Source organism: Macadamia integrifolia, chromosome 2, assembly GCF_013358625.1.
Source record: "Macadamia integrifolia cultivar HAES 741 chromosome 2, SCU_Mint_v3, whole genome shotgun sequence".
NCBI lineage: Eukaryota > Viridiplantae > Streptophyta > Magnoliopsida > Proteales > Proteaceae > Macadamia > Macadamia integrifolia.
In genome coordinates, this window is record NC_056558.1 from 19,795,560 (window position 1) to 19,813,864 (window position 18,305).

General features: G+C 35.8%; 1 long non-coding RNA gene across 42 annotated transcripts in view; it reads right to left on the bottom strand.

Moving 5' to 3' along the window:
* The window catches only part of LOC122058723, a 32,735-nt gene extending 14,665 nt beyond the window's left edge, over nt 1–18,070 (bottom strand). For 14 of the 42 annotated variants that reach the window (XR_006133952.1, XR_006133929.1, XR_006133903.1 and 11 more), the window contains exons 1-11: nt 17,702–18,070; nt 16,302–17,634; nt 13,993–14,642; nt 13,810–13,885; nt 13,557–13,638; nt 13,069–13,194; nt 7,530–7,705; nt 6,903–7,282; nt 6,595–6,697; nt 6,117–6,239; nt 324–760 (exon numbers count right to left, since the gene is read on the bottom strand). This is a non-coding gene — a long non-coding RNA (uncharacterized LOC122058723). Of the gene's footprint in view, nt 1–323; nt 761–2,513; nt 2,574–3,517; nt 3,632–6,116; nt 6,240–6,594; nt 6,698–6,902; nt 7,283–7,529; nt 7,714–12,536; nt 12,624–12,671; nt 12,877–13,068; nt 13,195–13,556; nt 13,639–13,809; nt 13,886–13,992; nt 14,643–15,407; nt 15,780–16,301; nt 17,658–17,701 lie in introns of those variants that run through there. The other 28 variants (XR_006133943.1, XR_006133949.1, XR_006133893.1 and 25 more) reach the window with 28 other exon arrangements.
* Between the last annotated feature and the right edge of the window lie 235 nt (nt 18,071–18,305).

Sequence of the window (18,305 nt, forward strand, 5' to 3'; positions counted from 1 at the left end):
TAGACATCCCTTTATAATAACTTCCCTTTTTCTTCCCCATTCGTCAGAGACTTCAGCTTTGGAACAGCTGATGCGGATCCGGGGAAATCGGATCACTTATGGGCCCACAAAGGAGCAATTAAGTCAATCTTAAACAAAGCAGCCACAAACTGGTAATTTCAATAAGAAATCTAGGACCTCTTTAGAGGGAAATAGGTGACTAGGGACGAAACAGGGATTAAAATTAGGATAAAGGGGTGGTGCTGAAATTTAAATTCAGACTAGAGATAATTAGAAACAAAACTTCAGAAAGAAGGGGATTTGTGAGAATAAAAGATTCTGACCTTATGTGAAGTATTCAAAACTTAGTCATCCTCAACCTCACGATACCACAAAACCATAAGGCAACTGGTTTGAATTCCATTGGGATACCCTTCTCTTAAGAACCCCAACCAGGCTGGAAACTCAGATCAACGTTGCTAACCCCATGGGCTCTGAACACCAACCAATAGCCATCCATATTATAGACTATTAGTCTATAATAGAGAAAATCTCCGAAGTTGGACCTGGCGAAAGTCAGGGTTCAGATCAGTGTCTTGATCTGGGTTCTCACCACAGGAGAGGCGTGAACACAGAAGCTCAGAGGGATACATCACTTAGGTACGGGCTTCCTTTAGGTCAAGCACCAGATCTAATCGATGGGTTTTGTTGGCTCTTCAACACTTCCCACAACCAGATGTCATCGCCAGAACAGAATCTTGACAGCAAACTTTCTTTGAACCTGCGAAAATAGCCCAGAACAGGGTATCGACAGCAGATAGAAAGGAAAAGGATAATAGGAGAAGAAAGAAGATAAATAAGCAAAAGGAAGCAGCAAGAAATAAGAGAAAATATCAGACGATTTCAGAGACAGATAGAGAATACTAGAAAAGGGGAAGAAGGGAACAACCCATGGCAGCCATCGTTTCCACCCAACACATCTTTTCTCAAATTCATTCAATTCAATTTTCAGTTGGGTACAATAACACTATTTAAAGACTGAAAATAACCCTACTATCATACTTAAAAACTAAAACAATATTGCATCTAATCTAAGATAGAAATAGAATCTCATCAAATAAGATTACTACCAACTAAATTATAAGTCTAAAAAATAAAGTAAATAAGAAACCAAATCAAAAGATATTTTTTCCAAACCCATCGCCCAACTGCATCAAGGGCAAGTTACTATCCTATGTGGGTCGACTAGAATTCATCATATTAGTTCTTTAATCCTATTACATACACTAAATGGGTTTTTGAGCTTCCCTAATCTTGTATCAAGGCGATGGAGTCCCTCATATGTGCCGTCCTCTGGAAAGGTTCATATACTTCCAAATTCTCTAACCCATAAGATCCTCAACTTACTGGGTTTTTGGGCTTCACAAGTCTTCTATCAACGCGATGGAGTCCCTAATATGTCCCGTCCTCTAGACAGGTTCAAATACATCCAAATTTCTCTAACCTATCAGATCCTCAACCTCAAACATATTGGTCTTCGGGCCATGTCCTCTTCTAGTGATGAAGGAGCCTCCACCTCCCTTTGGTTTGACTATTGACACCCTATGGACGTTCTCCTTCCTCTAATTGGTGCAAGAGCTACCTACAACTTTGATATTAGTAAGTAGGCCACAGTTATTTCCATCATACAAAATGACAATTGGGCTCCTCTCCATGGTTCTTCACCCCCTTTATCAATGGGCTATAACTCCCTAAACATGGTTCAAAAACTCGTCAAAATTTCGCTAAATTCGCTGATTTCAACATGTCCAAGACAAACCAGGAGGCAAAACCCAATATCAGCACTTCTTCTCCAAGATCTCGCAAATTTTGGTCACAAAAATGCAATGTGTCAACATTTCATTCACAATTCGTTTCACACATTTTGGTCATTTCGACTGCTTGACCAAAAAAAGGCCAAGCGAAACCCACGGGAGAAAAAAAACACTGTCAGCAAAATTTCGACAGAATTCAGTATTTCACTTATATTTTGGTCTGACCGAATTAGCCTACCAAAACAAGATTCTAAACTAGTCCCCCTAAGAACATGCAAAAGCATTGGTATAAAACCACAAAACTGAAACATATAAATATTAAGGCAACTTCATTGAAACCCAAAACGATCTTATGATAATAAGACAAAAGCCTCAAGAAAACCACTACCTTTCAATAACATAAAATATTGATAGACTAAACAAGGTAAAAATAAAATGATTTTAGGAAACAGAATAAAAAGAATTCATAATTAACTTCTTAATGATTGAGAGATTGTTCTAATTTGAGCAACCACTTGGTTCCTATTCTCATATTCTACTGAAGTTGCCAGCCTTGAATTTTCCTTCCTAATCCTTCCTCCTTTCACAATCAAAAGAAAATTGAAATTTTCAAAGGAAATTTAAATACATCAAACTCTATTCATAGTAAAATGTAAGATGTGCAAGAGTAACAATGACGGTTTCCAACAATGGAGTTGCTTGAGAACCAGCAGTCAATACTTCCTTCACGATGACGAGTTTCTGTTTAGGGGACATAACCAACTTCACACCACATTGGAACTGGAAATAAAAAAAAAGTGAGAGAAGTTACATACACACAAGATTCTTAGTTATGGAGGCAGCAAGAGAAATTATAGCAACATGAGAATTCAAAATATAAGTTAAACATCTGTCCATCTGCAAATATCCGCAAAAAAAAGGTATAAAAAACATTTAAATTATTGGTATCGGGAAGTATATCAGAAAGGTGATTTTGAGAGACTTCCCATAGACGTATTGTAGAGACGCTAAAAAACGAAAGATGTTCTTAAGATACTAACACATAAATGCAAAGCAAGTGGTTTTAGAATAGCCATTTATAACAATAAATAATGCTATATGTGTTGCTTTAAGTCAAGATGATTCAAATTCCTTTCACATAGGCATCACAAGCTTTCTTTGCAAATCATAATAGAAATGTTTATTCATGAAAAAAAAAAGAAAAAACTCACAAATATTCAAAATATTGGGAATAATTAAACACTCACAAATCAGTCAAGAACATTTAGAAATTATCTATTTTGACATGATTATTTAACAAAATTATATATCATTTGAGAAATAAAACGGGCAAAAAAAAAAATCCGAAAGTATGATATTTTTTTATTTTCCAAATTAGAAAAAGAATAAAAATTCAAGAATTATCAAAAATTTATGGGAATTGACCAAAGTCACATCCATTCAAAGGGAACAATTTAAAATGACAACCTAGCAGTAATAGCAAACTAAGGTACAAAACTCAACCTTCTTGAAAATTTAAAAATCAACAATTGAAATTTGGAAAATGAGAAGATAACTCAAGGAAATTTCAACAGACTATAAATCTTACTTCTGAATAAATAAATCTATATAAGTAGTGTAACCCTAGTTTTTCGGGTGTGAGCACATCCTATCAATTGTAATTACAATTTATTACATGAAAAAAAAAAACCTTAATATTGCCAATAAAAAAAATTAATGTTTACCAATTGCACGTGGCCAGGAGAAGGAAGAGAAGGGGAGTCCATGTCATAGAGTAACACAAACCATCTCATCAGTCAATTTTCAGCATAGTGTGAGTTTGTAATATGTGTCAAAACCTGGAGCAATGTTATAAAAAGTACAAGAGCGCGAGTTATGCCACAGACCTCTATGATGTAAAAATACACATGTTCGTAATTATCTACAACTTTGGACATGCTTTTGACCCACGTACCATGTCCATTTTGAGTTGAAATTTGCCCAATGAGTTAGATAAGTTGCTTTCATAAAATTGAGTTACTTTGATTTTGTATACATTGAGAATTTTAAGCCTTTGGGTTACAAGGAAAAATTCGATGATCAATAAGAACAGAGAAATCCATGATATCATAGATCAACATTCAAATAGTTAAAACATAAATAAATTTAAAAAAAAAAATCCATATCAAATAAAAAACTTGCAAACAGTAATCCACAAAACTAGGCTAACAGAAGTAGGTCCAGAGACTGAGGCACTGCAGTGGAGGAGCACCATAAAGAAACTTTATCTAGTGTGGTAAAGGATCATATAATATGAGTACAAACTTTATGCATATCATATAAGATGAGCACAGACTTTATCTGGTGTGGTAGAGGATCACACAATATGAGCACAAATTTTATGCATACCATCAGGGGAGTCCATAATCCAGATGCTTGATCACCCTGAAGTAGAGGATTCATGTGACCGTAAAGTGATGAAATAGACTATCAAATGTGTATATTAGTTGCGAATCAAATATCAAGAAAAAGCTCATCATTACCATCCCATGTTTGGAAAAGCACACCAACCCATCTAGCTAGGAGAAGGCTGTGGGTGTCAAAACCCAGCCCGAACCGATAAAACTGACCGAAACCGACCAATAAAACCCGAATCGAACCAAACCGATCCTTATTGGATTGGTTCGGATTGAGGTATGTTGGGACCGGCTGAAAATTGGTCCAAATCAAACCGACCAATAACCAAACCGAATGAAACCGATAAAAAAAAAATGATTATGAGATTATAAATTGGTGAATTTACCATCCATTTTTTACAATATGAGTGAGAAAAATTTTTATAGTAAGGGGAATTGTTACAAATCATTGAATATTAGGTTATGAATAAAGAAATTGATTTGTAAATTGTAATAATGCTTCCATTGATTTCTTTGTTCACTATAGAAACTAGTTGGATATTAAATGAATGACTGGATAATAGAGTTCATTTTGTGATTTCAATATTAGTAATCTTCTTAGTAATTTGTTATCCATTGGTTTCAATATTAGTTATCTTTCCCTTACAATGATAAACCATGATTTAATCATAAATTTAAAGTGTTTTTTTCATCAAATCTTGTCACTATAAGTTATGAATGTAAGATTCATTATGGTTCAAGCCCAATAATTAACCGATCTAAACCAATATTAACCCGATATTGAAAAACCAAAATAAACCGAAACCAAACCGGACTGAAACCGAAACCGAAACCGATCGAAAACCAAAGTTCCTTAATGGATTGGTTTTGGTCTCCCTCATTCCTAGACCGAAACCAAACCGAACCGAACCGTCCAATTGACACCCCTAGGAGAAGCCTAACTTGATAATCAGGTCTCAAAGCATCACAAGAAGTTAGAAGTAAAGACAGTAAACGAACATATAAATAGATTCCAAGAAGCTTTTCAATCATCATCTATTTGAAGAAATGTATGGTACATAAACAACACACACATACATGAAATACTGTTTGCTTTCCATATTTGCCTACTTGTAATTTTCAATACGTACTTTATCTATTCACACAAGGATTAAAGTAATGATATAGGTTGCCATAACAGTCGGCCAAAGTTAAGAAACGTATCAGAGGATATCGTATCGTATCGAGGATACGCTAAAGATACACATATAAATGCATAAGAAACACTTTTTATACACTATTGCATAAAAAAAAAAAAGCTACATATAACATGTAATATACATAAACACTAAATTGAATATCACATTGAGAATCCAAAGTTTGTAGTTGTTTATGGGTAATATCCTTGCTCCCAACCTTGATTTCCACTTTAGTTAGAGAGAAAAATGGCTGCAAACAGTTTCGAAACAAAAACCCCTCTCAAAAAAATTGTTTTCCTGAAAAATGAGCTATCATGGCGATTATATGACCCTAGAGCAACGTATCAATTAGTACCATACTATAATGGTATGTGTCAGTCGATACAGACCGATATGCACTAATACATGCCGAAACTTACATTTCGCCTCGATTTTTAATTTTCCAAAGCGTATTGGTGTATATCGGTAAACTTCAATGTGTATCGTATGATACATATCGATACAAAGGATTTTTAAAATTTTCATGTAGCGTATCGGTAGTATCATGTCAGTAAAGATTGATTTCAATACGTACCGATACATTAAACCATACACACACACACATACAGTATAAATAACAGGAAAACCATCTCCAATCTACAAGTAATTTCTTCCATGTGAAACATCATCCATCTATGATCTACAAAAAGCAACACATAAGGTGTCCAAGAACAGGATAACCATCCCTAAAGCCAGTAGAGAACAATCACCTGACCAATTGGAGGATCAAGAACAATAAATTTGCATATGCAGTCAATCAGCTGATCACGCCCAGGTCAATTAAGAACATACAATGTGGAGATTTTGTTCACATGTCTCCAAGAGATTAAACTCTACAATATCAAACGAAACAAAAATATCATATAATTGATCTGAAAGTAAATTCCGACAATTTCTACCGTTACAGTTATACAATTCAAAATTTAATTTATTTCGAGCAAAATTTTGACCATTTCAACCGTTACAGTCCTGTCATCAAAATGTCGACCGAAACCTTGTAAACCTGTCAAGTCGCTAATGGTTTCAAGTCCACTATGGACGAGAAATCTCTGATATTCGAATTATGGTGCTATCTAAAGTAGCTCCACCATCTTCACTACAATGTTCCAGTATCCACATATTTGTTTTGATTCCTTTCAAACATTTCCATCCCTTATTATGAAAACAGAAGTTAATGCAGAAGTTTACCTGAAAACCTGTTCAGATTCCCTACCATGCACGGATGGATTAACACTTTCATATTTTCCACCAGAACCAAAGGATGTCAACATCCCAAGCAAAACATACACAGCTGTTAACATACCATTAAAAGAGGGTTTAAGACTCAATCTGAGTTCAACCATTCTTTCCACAGACGCAACCCGTAAAAGAGGAAAATTTATTTAGAGAGATAGATTGCATAGTGAATACTAGGACATGTATGTGCCTTCTCTAACAACTACCAACCAAATGGAATCCAGTGATTATCAGCTTAAGGATATATTAAGATATCTTACATGGCATAATAGTCGAGGAGATTGGAGTACCAAGTCCAACAGATGAGAATAAGACCAGGAAAAATGTTCACAGAGACAACAACGAATATGGTCGCAGACCTAATCAAAGGAAACCACAATCAATACTCAATCTACAACAATAGTTTCAGTTCAGAGTGTTACCAATAATTCACTTTCTGTTCAGTGTAGTCTCTCTGAGTAATAAGGGAAGATGAACTTAGGTGCTTTTTTTCTTTGATAGTTAGGCCCCAAGGAGTGTTGAACTCATGACCTTTTACTTTCAATACTCGCCAACTAAACCTTACCTCAATAAGTGCAAGTAAAGACACATTGCAGTTGACCCAACAAAAGAGAATAGATCCCATACGTTCCTCCAAGTGCTGTAGAAAATTCAGAAACATTAAATGTAATGAGAAATGAAAACACCTGAATTTACAGAGGTATTATTATATTATTAATTTTAGATAAATATATTACGCTACCAAAAAAAAATATATATATATATATATATAAATATAATACCACCAACTCAAGTTGCAATTATAGTCCATTTGTAACGACAAAACAATGGTAGAAAAACAATATTCGTTACCTTAATTCAACAGAAAAAAACAAAGTGCACATTACCTTGAAACTTCTTGTGTACCGGAGACGTGTTGATAGGCTGTCGATTACTGCTAGACCAGTTCCCTAAAGAAAATTGTTGCAAAGTAAAACAAGAACCACCACGTGAATAAGTTGTAGCAGAAGCCATACCTCAGACAAGGATCAATAGCAGCAAGCACACATATAATAAAAACAGCCTGCATTTCTGAAAATGCAAAGCAGAGAATTCCATAAGAAATTGACAACACAACCGAAAATATAAAAAATTACATTTTTCCTAGCATTTGTTACTGTATTAGGGTATATATGAAAGTACAACACTAGAAAATAGCATTCCCCACATTATCCACTAGCCTAAGAATTTGGAACCTCACACTTCTAGGCAAATGAGAAAGATAATCAACCAAACCCCATATCTTTCCCCTAAGACATTGATCATTTTTGCCATGTAGAGTGTAATCCCAATACTGTTTATTGACAAACTTGAAGAGGAATTAGCTTCCACATCAAATTAGAAAAGAAAAGTTAATTTTGAGCATGTTCAATTTTGTTATAAACTCTTTAAATTATGCAGTAAGGTTGCTCCATCGTGACCAAGTGCTCACCGTCACGAGTCAAGAAACAACCTATCCACGAAGAGGGGGTAAGGCTGCATACATCATAACCATCCCCAGACGCCGCAATGGCAAAAGCCTTGTGCACAGGGTACAACCTTTTTTTTTTTCTTTAAATTACGCGATAAATTCTCCTATTCATTAATTAAGTTTCTCAACAGAAAAAAGTTTCACTCCCAAAGAGATAACATATTGAGGTAGGTTTTTCTCCACCCTATCAGTTGTGCCTCAATATGTCTGACGAATAAGAGGGACGTCTTGGCTTGAGAATAATTAAACAGGTCAAGATGGCTGGCATTCTCAAATTGATATGGAAGATCTCTGTTACGAAGAAATATATTTTGGTGGATTAGATCTACACAGGGCTGCCTTGTAATGACTATTTGGATGGTTGCCCCTTGCCCAGATGCCTCTTGGGCGTGGAGGAATATCCTCAATCACAAGCATACAACTCTTGGGATTGTTACCTCTGAGATTGAGAATGGTGCCCAACCATTGGCGTCCTTTGGGTGTCCATCCCTTTGTAGGATCTAGAGAGATTAACAATGTCGGCTCGCAAAGACACTCTTTAGTTCCGTATATCATTTCCCTAGATGAATGGGTTGTACTCCCCTGCCCTCATTTTGCAGCTACTTGGAATGCCCTCCCTTCCATCCTATTAAGGCCTCCAGGTTCAGGTGATTTTATATAAAATCCCTCCTTTTCGGGTCTCATCAGCCCCAAATCAGCCTGGGACCTTGTTAGATCTCGGGGGGCCTACTTTCCCATGGCATAAGCTAGTCTGGTTCAAGAGTCATATTCCTCGCCACAACTACTATGATTGGAGAGCTTTTGGGACATGGACCTCCAACTCTAGATCTTTTCGTCAAATTTGAAAGTCCATCTACTTCGAAGTCAAAAGCAAAGTTCAAGGATCTCCTTTGGCTGTCTGAACTCCCCAAGGAACAGGTATAATGTTGTCTTATGGGACCATTCCCTCCTCTTTGCTCTCCCCCATTCCTTAATGGGTGTGTTTCCCCTTTGTATTGTAACATCGTTCTTTCTCTTTACCCCGTGTGGTTTTCCCTGTTTTTTCTCTTCTTTGGTAAAGAATAATTATTCACCAATTAAAGTTTTCATCTTAGAGTCTAATTAAGATCGCACTTTGGGTTCCAATACCAAACAAGTGTCATTGGAGATTAGAAAGAATATTGTGACTGACTTAACTCTGGGGTTGAGGATCTTTGTACAAATCTCTTTAGGCATTCTGAGATACAAAACCCCCTTTGGTTTCAAAAATAAAATAAAATAAATAGACACTAACAACTGAAAGAACAGAAGGTTGAAAGTTCAGGAATTGACTTGGTGGGAGACAAAATGCCTTCCTTTGCCAAGACAAATGACAGACATATCTTTATAATAACTTCCCTTTTTCTTTCTCCATTCGAAAGAGACTTCAGCTTTGAAAGGTCAAATTACTATCCTATGTGGGTCGTCTAGAATTGATCAGATTTGTTCTTTAGTTCTCTAACATCAACTAGCTGGGTTTTCAAGCTTCCCCAGTCTTCTATCAAAGCGATGAAGTCCCTCGTATGTGCCTTCCTCTGGAAAGGTTCAGATACTTCCAAATTTCTCCAACTTATCATATCCTCAACCTCAAATAGACTGCTCTTCGGCCCATCTCCTCTTCTAATGATGATAGAGCCTCCACCTCCCTTTCGTTTGACTATTGACACCCTATGGACGTTCTCCTTCCTCTAATTGGTCCATGAGCTATCTACAACTTTGGTATAAGTAAGCCACAGTTATTTACATCATATAGGATTACGATTCGAGTCCTCCCTCGGTTCTTCTCCCCTTTTATCAATGGTCTAGAACTCTCCCTAAGACCCTAAGAATAGTTCAAAAACTTGTCAAAATTTCACTAAATTCGCTGATTTCAACATGTTCAAGACAATTCAAGAGGCAAAAATGCAATGTTGGGTCAATATTTCTGTCACATTCATTTCGCTCATTTTGGCCATTTCGACTGTTTGCCCCCAAAAAGGCGAAGCGGAACTCACAGAAATTTCGCTTATATTCAATCTGACCGAATTGGCCTACCAAAACGAGATTCGGAACTATGTCCCCCCTAAGAACATGCAAAAGCATTGGAATACACCATCATAGTGGTATAAAACCACAAAACTAAAACATATAAATACTAAGGCATCTTCATTTAAACCCAAAAAGTTCTTATAAAAACCACTACCTTTCAATAACATAAAATATTGATAGACTAAACAAGGTACAAATAATTTCATTTTAGGAATTGAATAAAAGGAATTCATAATTAACTTCTTAATGATTGAGAGATTGTTCTAATTTGAGCAACCACTTGGCTCCTATTCTCATATTCTATTGAAGTTGCCAGCCATGAATTTTCCTTCCCAATCCTTCCTCCTTTCACAATTAAAAGAAAATTGGAAATTTAAATACCTCAAACTCTATTCAATGTAAAATGTAGTGCAAGAGTAACAATGACAGTTTCCAACAATGGAGATGGTTTAGAACCAGTAGTAAATACTTCCTTCTCCATGACGAGTTTCTCTTTGGGGGGCATAACCAACTTCACACCAAAGTTGGAACAGGAAATGAAAAAAGTGAGAGAAGTTATATCCAAACAAGATTCTTAGTTATGGAGGCAGCAAGCGAGAGTATAGCAACATGAGAATTCGAAATATAAGTTATAAATCTGCACAGCTGCACATATCCACAATAAAAGGTATAAAAAATTTTAAATTATTGGTACCAGGAAGCATATCAGAAAGGTGATTTTGAGAGACCTCATAAAGGACATACTGTAGAGACGCTAAGAGATGTAGGATGTTCTTAAGATACGCACAATTAAATGCAAAGCTAGTGCTTTTAGAATAAACATTTATAAGCAATAAATAATGATCACTAAAATGTGTTGCTGTAAGTCAAGATGATTCAAATTCCTTTCATAATAGCATCACAAGCTTTACTTTGCATATCATAAAAGACATGCTTATTCAACAAAAAAAAAAAAAAGTGATAATATATATATATATATATAAAATGTCACAAATATTCAAAATATTGGGAAGAATTAAACACTCACAAATCAACCAAGAACATTATAAATTATCTATTTTGACGTGTTTATTTCACGTGTTTATTTAACAAAATTATAGATCATGCCAGAAATAAAACGAAAAAAAAAATTACTCTATGGATATTTTTTTTATTTTCTAGATTAGAAGAAAAATAAAAATTCACCAAAGCCACAGTTCCGTTCAAAACTAACAATATATAAAAATTCCAAGCATTTATCTTACGTGTAACTTATTAAATCTAATACTTTCTCAACTTTCATGTATTATTTATTCTAGAAATTACCTAAAATATAAATTTTAAATGGAAATCCATCCAAAAGAAGCTATACAACAGATAATAAAAAACCAGTGGCCATTATGTGATTACGTTGAAGTTCTGGGCCCCGAAAAAGTATGAACTGAATGGGAGGTGATTAAATGAATATTCTTGAAAGAGATGGGGCTGTCTGAAATGAAACTATAAAATAAGGGAAGGATTATAAAAAATTTGAGTTAGTGGCCCTTTAAACAAATAAATATATATGCAGTCTTTAATTGCAAACAAAGAAAATTCTGCAGAAAAAACCAGTCATAGAAATCTAACCAGTAACACAGCCCAATATTCTATGATTCAGTCCAGCAAACTTAACCAATCAACTTCAAAATTTAGGAAAAGCATCCCACTCTTAGTCCTCTTAGGATCAATAGATTGAAACCAAAAGCAGAAAATAAAGTTAATAATAATTCATAGAATCACAACCTAGCAGCAATAACAAATTAAGGGCCGAAACTCGACCTTCTAGAAAATTAAAAAATCAACATTTGAAATTTGGAACATGAGAAGATAACTCAAGGGAATTTCAATGGACTATAAATCTTACTTCTGAATAAATAAATCTATATAAATAGTGTAACCCTAGTATTTCGGGTGTGACCACATCCTATCAATTGTAATTATAATTCGTTACATGGGAAAAAAAAAGTCTTATTATTGACAATAAAAAAAATATATATTGATGTTCACCAATTGTCATAGAGGATCACACACCATCTCATCAGTCAATTTTCAGCATATTATGACTGCATGAGTTTGTAATATGGGTCAAAACCTGGTTCAATGTTATAAAAAGTACAAGAACGCCAGAAATGTCAATGAGTTGGATGAGTGGCTTTCATAAAACTAAGTTACTTTGGTTTCGTATACACTAAAATTGGTACGCCTTACGGTTACAAGGAAAAATTCGATAATAAACAAGAACAGAGAAATCTATGGTAACATAGAATCATCCTTCAAATAATTTTTAAAAAAAAAAATCCATATCAAATAAAATACTTACAAACAGTAATCAACAAAACTAGGCTGACAGAAGTAGGTCCAGAGACTTGGGAGCTGGAGTGGAGAAGCAACATACAGAAACTTTTATCTGGTGTAGTAAAGGATCATATAATATGAGCACAAATTTTATTCATACCATCAGGGAGTCCATAGTTTAGATGCTTGATCACCCAGAGAATTCATGCGACAGTGAGTGATGACATAGACTATCAAATATGCATACTAGTTGCTCACCAAATGTCAAGAAAATGCACATTATGAGCATCCCATGTTTGGAAAAGCACAACCCTAACTTGATAATCAGGATCATGAAGCATGACAAGAAGCTTTTCAATCATCATCTGATTAGAAGTAAAGCACAGTAGATAAACATAAATATAGATTGCAACATACAAAAAGAACAGGAAAACCATCTCTAATCTACAACTAATTTCTACCATGTGGAAAATCATCCATCTATAATCTACAAAAAAGCAACATATAAAGTGACCAGAACAGCAAAACCATCCCTAAACCCAGTAGAGAACAATCACCTGACCAATTCAAGGATCAAGAACGATAAATTTGCATATGCAGTCATTCAGCTGAACATGCCCAGGCCAATTAAGAATATCCAATGTGGAAATTTTGTTTACCAAGTCTCCAAGAGATATTAAACTCTGAAATATGCAATATCAAAAGAGAGCTAGATTAAACATTCATACAACATGAGAATCATACAATTGATTAGAAAGTAAAATGTCGATCATTTTTACTGTCACAGTCACGTCTTCAAATTGTCGACCAAAACCTTGTCAGCCTATCAAGTTGCTAATGGTTTCATATCGACAAGGGTCGAGAAATTTCTGAAATTTCAAACTATGGGGCTATCTAGAGTAGCTCCACCATCTTCACTACAACATTCCTCTATCCGCATATTTGTTTTACTTCCTTTCAAACATTTCCATCCCTTATTATGAAAACAAAAGTTAATGCATAAGTTTACCTGAATACCTGTTCAGATTCCCTTCCAAGAACATACCTGTTCAGATTCCCTTCCATGCACAGATGGATATCCTTCCCACCAGAACGAGGGGATGTCAACCACTTTCCATGGATGCAACCTACAAAAGAAGGGAATTTATTTAGAGAGATAGATTGCATAGTGAAATGAGTACTAGGACATGTATGTGCCTTCACTAACAAAGTAGCAACCAAATGAAATCCTGTGATTATCAGCTTATGGAAATATTATGAAATCTTCCATGGCATAATAGTAAAGGAGAATGGCGTACAGAGTACCAAGTCGAACAGGTGAGAATAAGACCGGGAAAAATGCTCACAGAGACTGCAACGAATATGGTCCCAGACCTAATAAAAGGAAGCCATAATCAAAACAAGGATTTTTTTTAGTGTACAGTCACTGAACATGTACAATGCAAATTTGTAACTAGAACGATAAACAGGGTGTAATGTACCTTTTAATCTTTTTCTCCTTCGACGAGATCAAACATGATTTTCCATGTAATAGATGGCAAAAGTGGGAAAAAAATGGAAATTGCTGTAATAATGGCCAACTTCCACTTCATAGAAGAATGAGCAGAGATGACCAGACACACCTTCCTGCCGAAAGCTCAATGATCCATATCACTGGAATCGGCATTCATATCCAATTCCTTATCTACAATCTTAACTTCACTTCCATCTGATGGATTAGAATTTTGTAGGAAAGCTTTGGATGATGATAAGTTACCCATGACCATTTCCAATTGAACATTACTTGATCACTCAGAGTATACCTCATAAAGTGCAGCCAAAGCCCTTAAGAGATTCTCAGTAGCTTGGATAGTATATCAACAAAGCACAGATCAACTGCACTTTGATCAATCCAACTGCAAAGAGGACAGCAGAAAATTCCGAAGAAAAGCTAATATAGAGCCGGTACCATCGAAAATAGAGCAAGAGCCCAAACAACCATCATGTAGAAGAACAGAGCAGTTTTGCTCGATAACAGAAGAGACAGCACGTTCAAGTAGTTTTAATAATTCTGGAACATCTTGGCAAGAAAGGATGAGTTTCCATCTCTTAGCCTGAAGAAAATGAAGCATTGATGAACAAGAGACATAACCTGAGGGAAACAGAAAAGAAAATCAGTCAAAGGTGACACCCAAAATACAGTCCAACAATCACAAAGTTGGGCATGTTCTTTCTTTCATTTTTTTCCCTTTATTGGAATGTTCTTTAAGTTTTAGAATTTGGACTTGGAAGCTGGAACCATCAAGAAATTTTACAACTTAAAAGCATGAATACTGCATTGCACTAATGACAACTACCCAACAATTAAATTCAGAGATTCTAAAATATCTCGAAGAATAAAAAAAAGCATGACCACAATAAAGAGATTCTTTGATATACAACACCACTACAGAATATAGCAATGGAAATTTACATTTAGGAGCAAAGAAACATGCTTTCAATTCCCTCAAAACACATAAAGTGAGATCATATTAGCAAGGAGGCGCCTACATTTTAAGACATCCCATAAAATCCAGTAACATTTGATTTTCATGCTTCAGAAGACAACTCTAGGACGTCAGGGGCATGGTATGTAGGGACAGAATGGGTAAAGGAGATAGAGGAAAGCCCCAGCTGATCATTTGCTGGTAAGAAAAATTTAAGTCCTTCTAGGATCACTTCTCAATAGGGCAAGTCGTGATTTCTTGCGAAACAAATAGTTAATTCTATCTTGGGGGTTTTATCCATTACTTCCGTAGAAATTCTTAACATTCTGGTTTTGAGGAGTTACTCTTTCCTCCTGTATGCCTCTTTATATTGCGGGACATTTCTTACCCATATTTAATTTAATTTATACAACAAAATTTTGGAATCATACCTTTTCAAAATTAATACCAAAATCCCTCTAGACTAAAATGCCTAATCATGCTAGTAGCCATCCATTAGTACTTTAAGCCTGCGAATTGAAGGCAAGTAGATCAATCAATGTGTCCCAAGTAACAATCAACCAAATCGCTAACATTCATATGGAATATGTTTAAGGCAATGCCTTGTTTAGAAAATCCACAGGGATATTTATCCTACCTGATAAAACATAAAAGAGGAGACTCTGGAGTAGAATCTCATGTCACAACAAACAGGACCATCGAGCTCTAAACATGGGAATTGATTTCCAGTTCCAGTGATTGAACTTCGATAATGAGATCATAGAAGAACTACATTTTTATTTTTTATTTTTTTATTTTTTTGGGGGGGGGTGGGGGGGGTGGGGGTGGGGTTGTCCAACAGAATATACCACAGTGAATATCTGCCAAAAGAAAAGCATATCTGAGCATAATGCAAGCTTACAGAGAGGAATCTGTAAATACTTAGGGTTTCAAAGCAAATACCTGATCAACCATTTTATCAGATATTTCTACCTTATGTGGAACTCGCTCATTTATTTGCAAACCATCGTTTAGGTATTAGATTTCTCACCTCACATGATGGTTGTGCTCACAGAAATAGCAGAAAATGTAGGAATTACAGTAGCAAGATTCAGTTAGCGCCACCACGTATTACTAAAAATGATTTACAGTGATACAGATTACAGCAGTTCGACTTTCTGACAGATGGATAGAAAAAATACAACAATTTAAAAGGAATATATATATATAAAAGAAGTAGTCATGGTCACCAGAGCTCATGTGGATAACTAGAAGCTAAAGTGTAACAAAGGCATAAAGAATTAAACAAAGACAAAAGAGGAGGAAAAAGAAAAACGAAACCTCACCTCTGCCCTTAGGCGTGATTACATTTACAAGGTCATCCACGGTAACATTACTCTTTCCTTTCTTCCTAGAAAAGGCTCTGGTGGAAAACAATCGGCGAATTAAGACTGTTTTCAGATATCAGAGAAGACACCACACAGACCAAAACAGGTCTGACAATGGGGTCTGAAAGTGGGGTTAAGGAACCATATTGTTACAAATGGAAACAAGTACAAAACTACAAAAGGTGCACAAGTGATGTCTGGGGAAAGAAATGTCAACGCAGTGAAGAACAATTGACCAATAAAACAGATTATAAAATAAAATCACATAGCTCCGTACAAAATGGTGAAAGAGTCATTCTGAAAGTCAAGAACAAATATTGGAAAAAAATTAGGTCAATTGAAAGAACGATTATATATACTATTATGTGATAAGGAACAAGATTTTGCTTGCATGAGATGGAAAATATTGCAAAAATACAAATATTGTTCACTACTTCACCAACATAGTTGGGACAGGCAAATTAGTTTCTTAATCTGACCCTAGACTAAAAAAACTATTCATTATGCACCTTTTTTGTTTATTGATAACCGGACGTGGATAATATTGGGTGGGACAAAAATCCAGGTTAACATTCAGTACGTAATCTGATCACCTGGCAACCGCTGGTTGTTGATCCATACTGAAACATCCAGTCCTGTTAGCAAATGAGGATCAAGTACTGAACCCCACTTCCGATCCTATAAACATTGGTTCGGTACCTGGTGCAACAGCCCATTGTTCAAGCAGTGCTTCATTCATTCATCGATATCAATCTCTCCATCCCACCTTTGGGTTTCAAAGTGAAAATAACAATGCAAACCTGCTATATGAAACCTATGGTTGTCTGCCAGACTGCCATAGAATTCTACGAAGCTTCTCAAATGAAGCTAGAGATAATAGCGGTGTTTGCTTTAGAATCTCACTGCAAGCATGCACTATGCTCAGATTTGCAGTGTTCTTCCTTAAAATCTTGCTTTAGTCAAACGATCTCCCCCCCCCCCCAACCAATTATTCAACACCTTTATTCCTTCGTAAAGAAAATTCTGAAACAAACGTAAGACAAGAAAGAACGAATACACAACAGAAAAATCATAAGCGCCAATAACTAAAGCATTCACATACTTCCCAAGCTTTGGACTTATCTGATGAACGCTTCGAACGATTTCTTGAATATCACCTGAGGTCGCCATGTTATCTTCCCCTTGGACTTCACTTCTTGAATTTCCAGAAGTATGTGATTCCGCAAAAAAAAACAGAAACAACGGAAGGAGGTAGCGGGAAGCGACTCACGGACGATCTAGACCTCGAAACCTAGACCAAGGAGAAATAGATGACTTAACAGAAAATTTTCTGAACACCAGAGAAATCAAGAACATACCTCTTCGAGTTTGGCCTTATCTGACGAAAACTTGGACACGATTACTCGAGTATACCTTGAAGCAGCCAAGTTACCATATTCTTGCACTTAAAACTCTTGAATTCTTGAATTCAAGAATCCTTGAATTTTATTTTTATTTTTTATTAGCTAATAGATTTAACCTAGTTTTTCAGTATAATCAAGTGTCGAATCTACATATCTGCACCTCTTTTGAGCGATTTCGCAGCAGAAATGTTGGGAAGAGAGTGAAGTGACGAAGTGACGATGGAGACCTGCCAGGGTTAGATGTCTTTTCGCCGCCTAAGCGCCTAACCCCATGAGAGCAAATTTCAAATAGTGAAAGACGAACCGACGTGAGTCGTAAGTCGTAAGTCGTAAGTCGTAAGCAACCATAGTCTGTTTAATAATCTATATTTATAGGCTGGATTAGTAGCGTGACCTTCACGCCAGCGCCTGGACCAATTGGAGAATGTGCATAAGTATCCATCCAGGGATAAAACCGTCATATTGCACGGCGCGTAGCCGTTGGGAGCTCACCGTATAGCAATCTTTTCTCTATATTTTATTAAACAAAAAAAACCCAAAGGCGGTGATCATCGTTCAG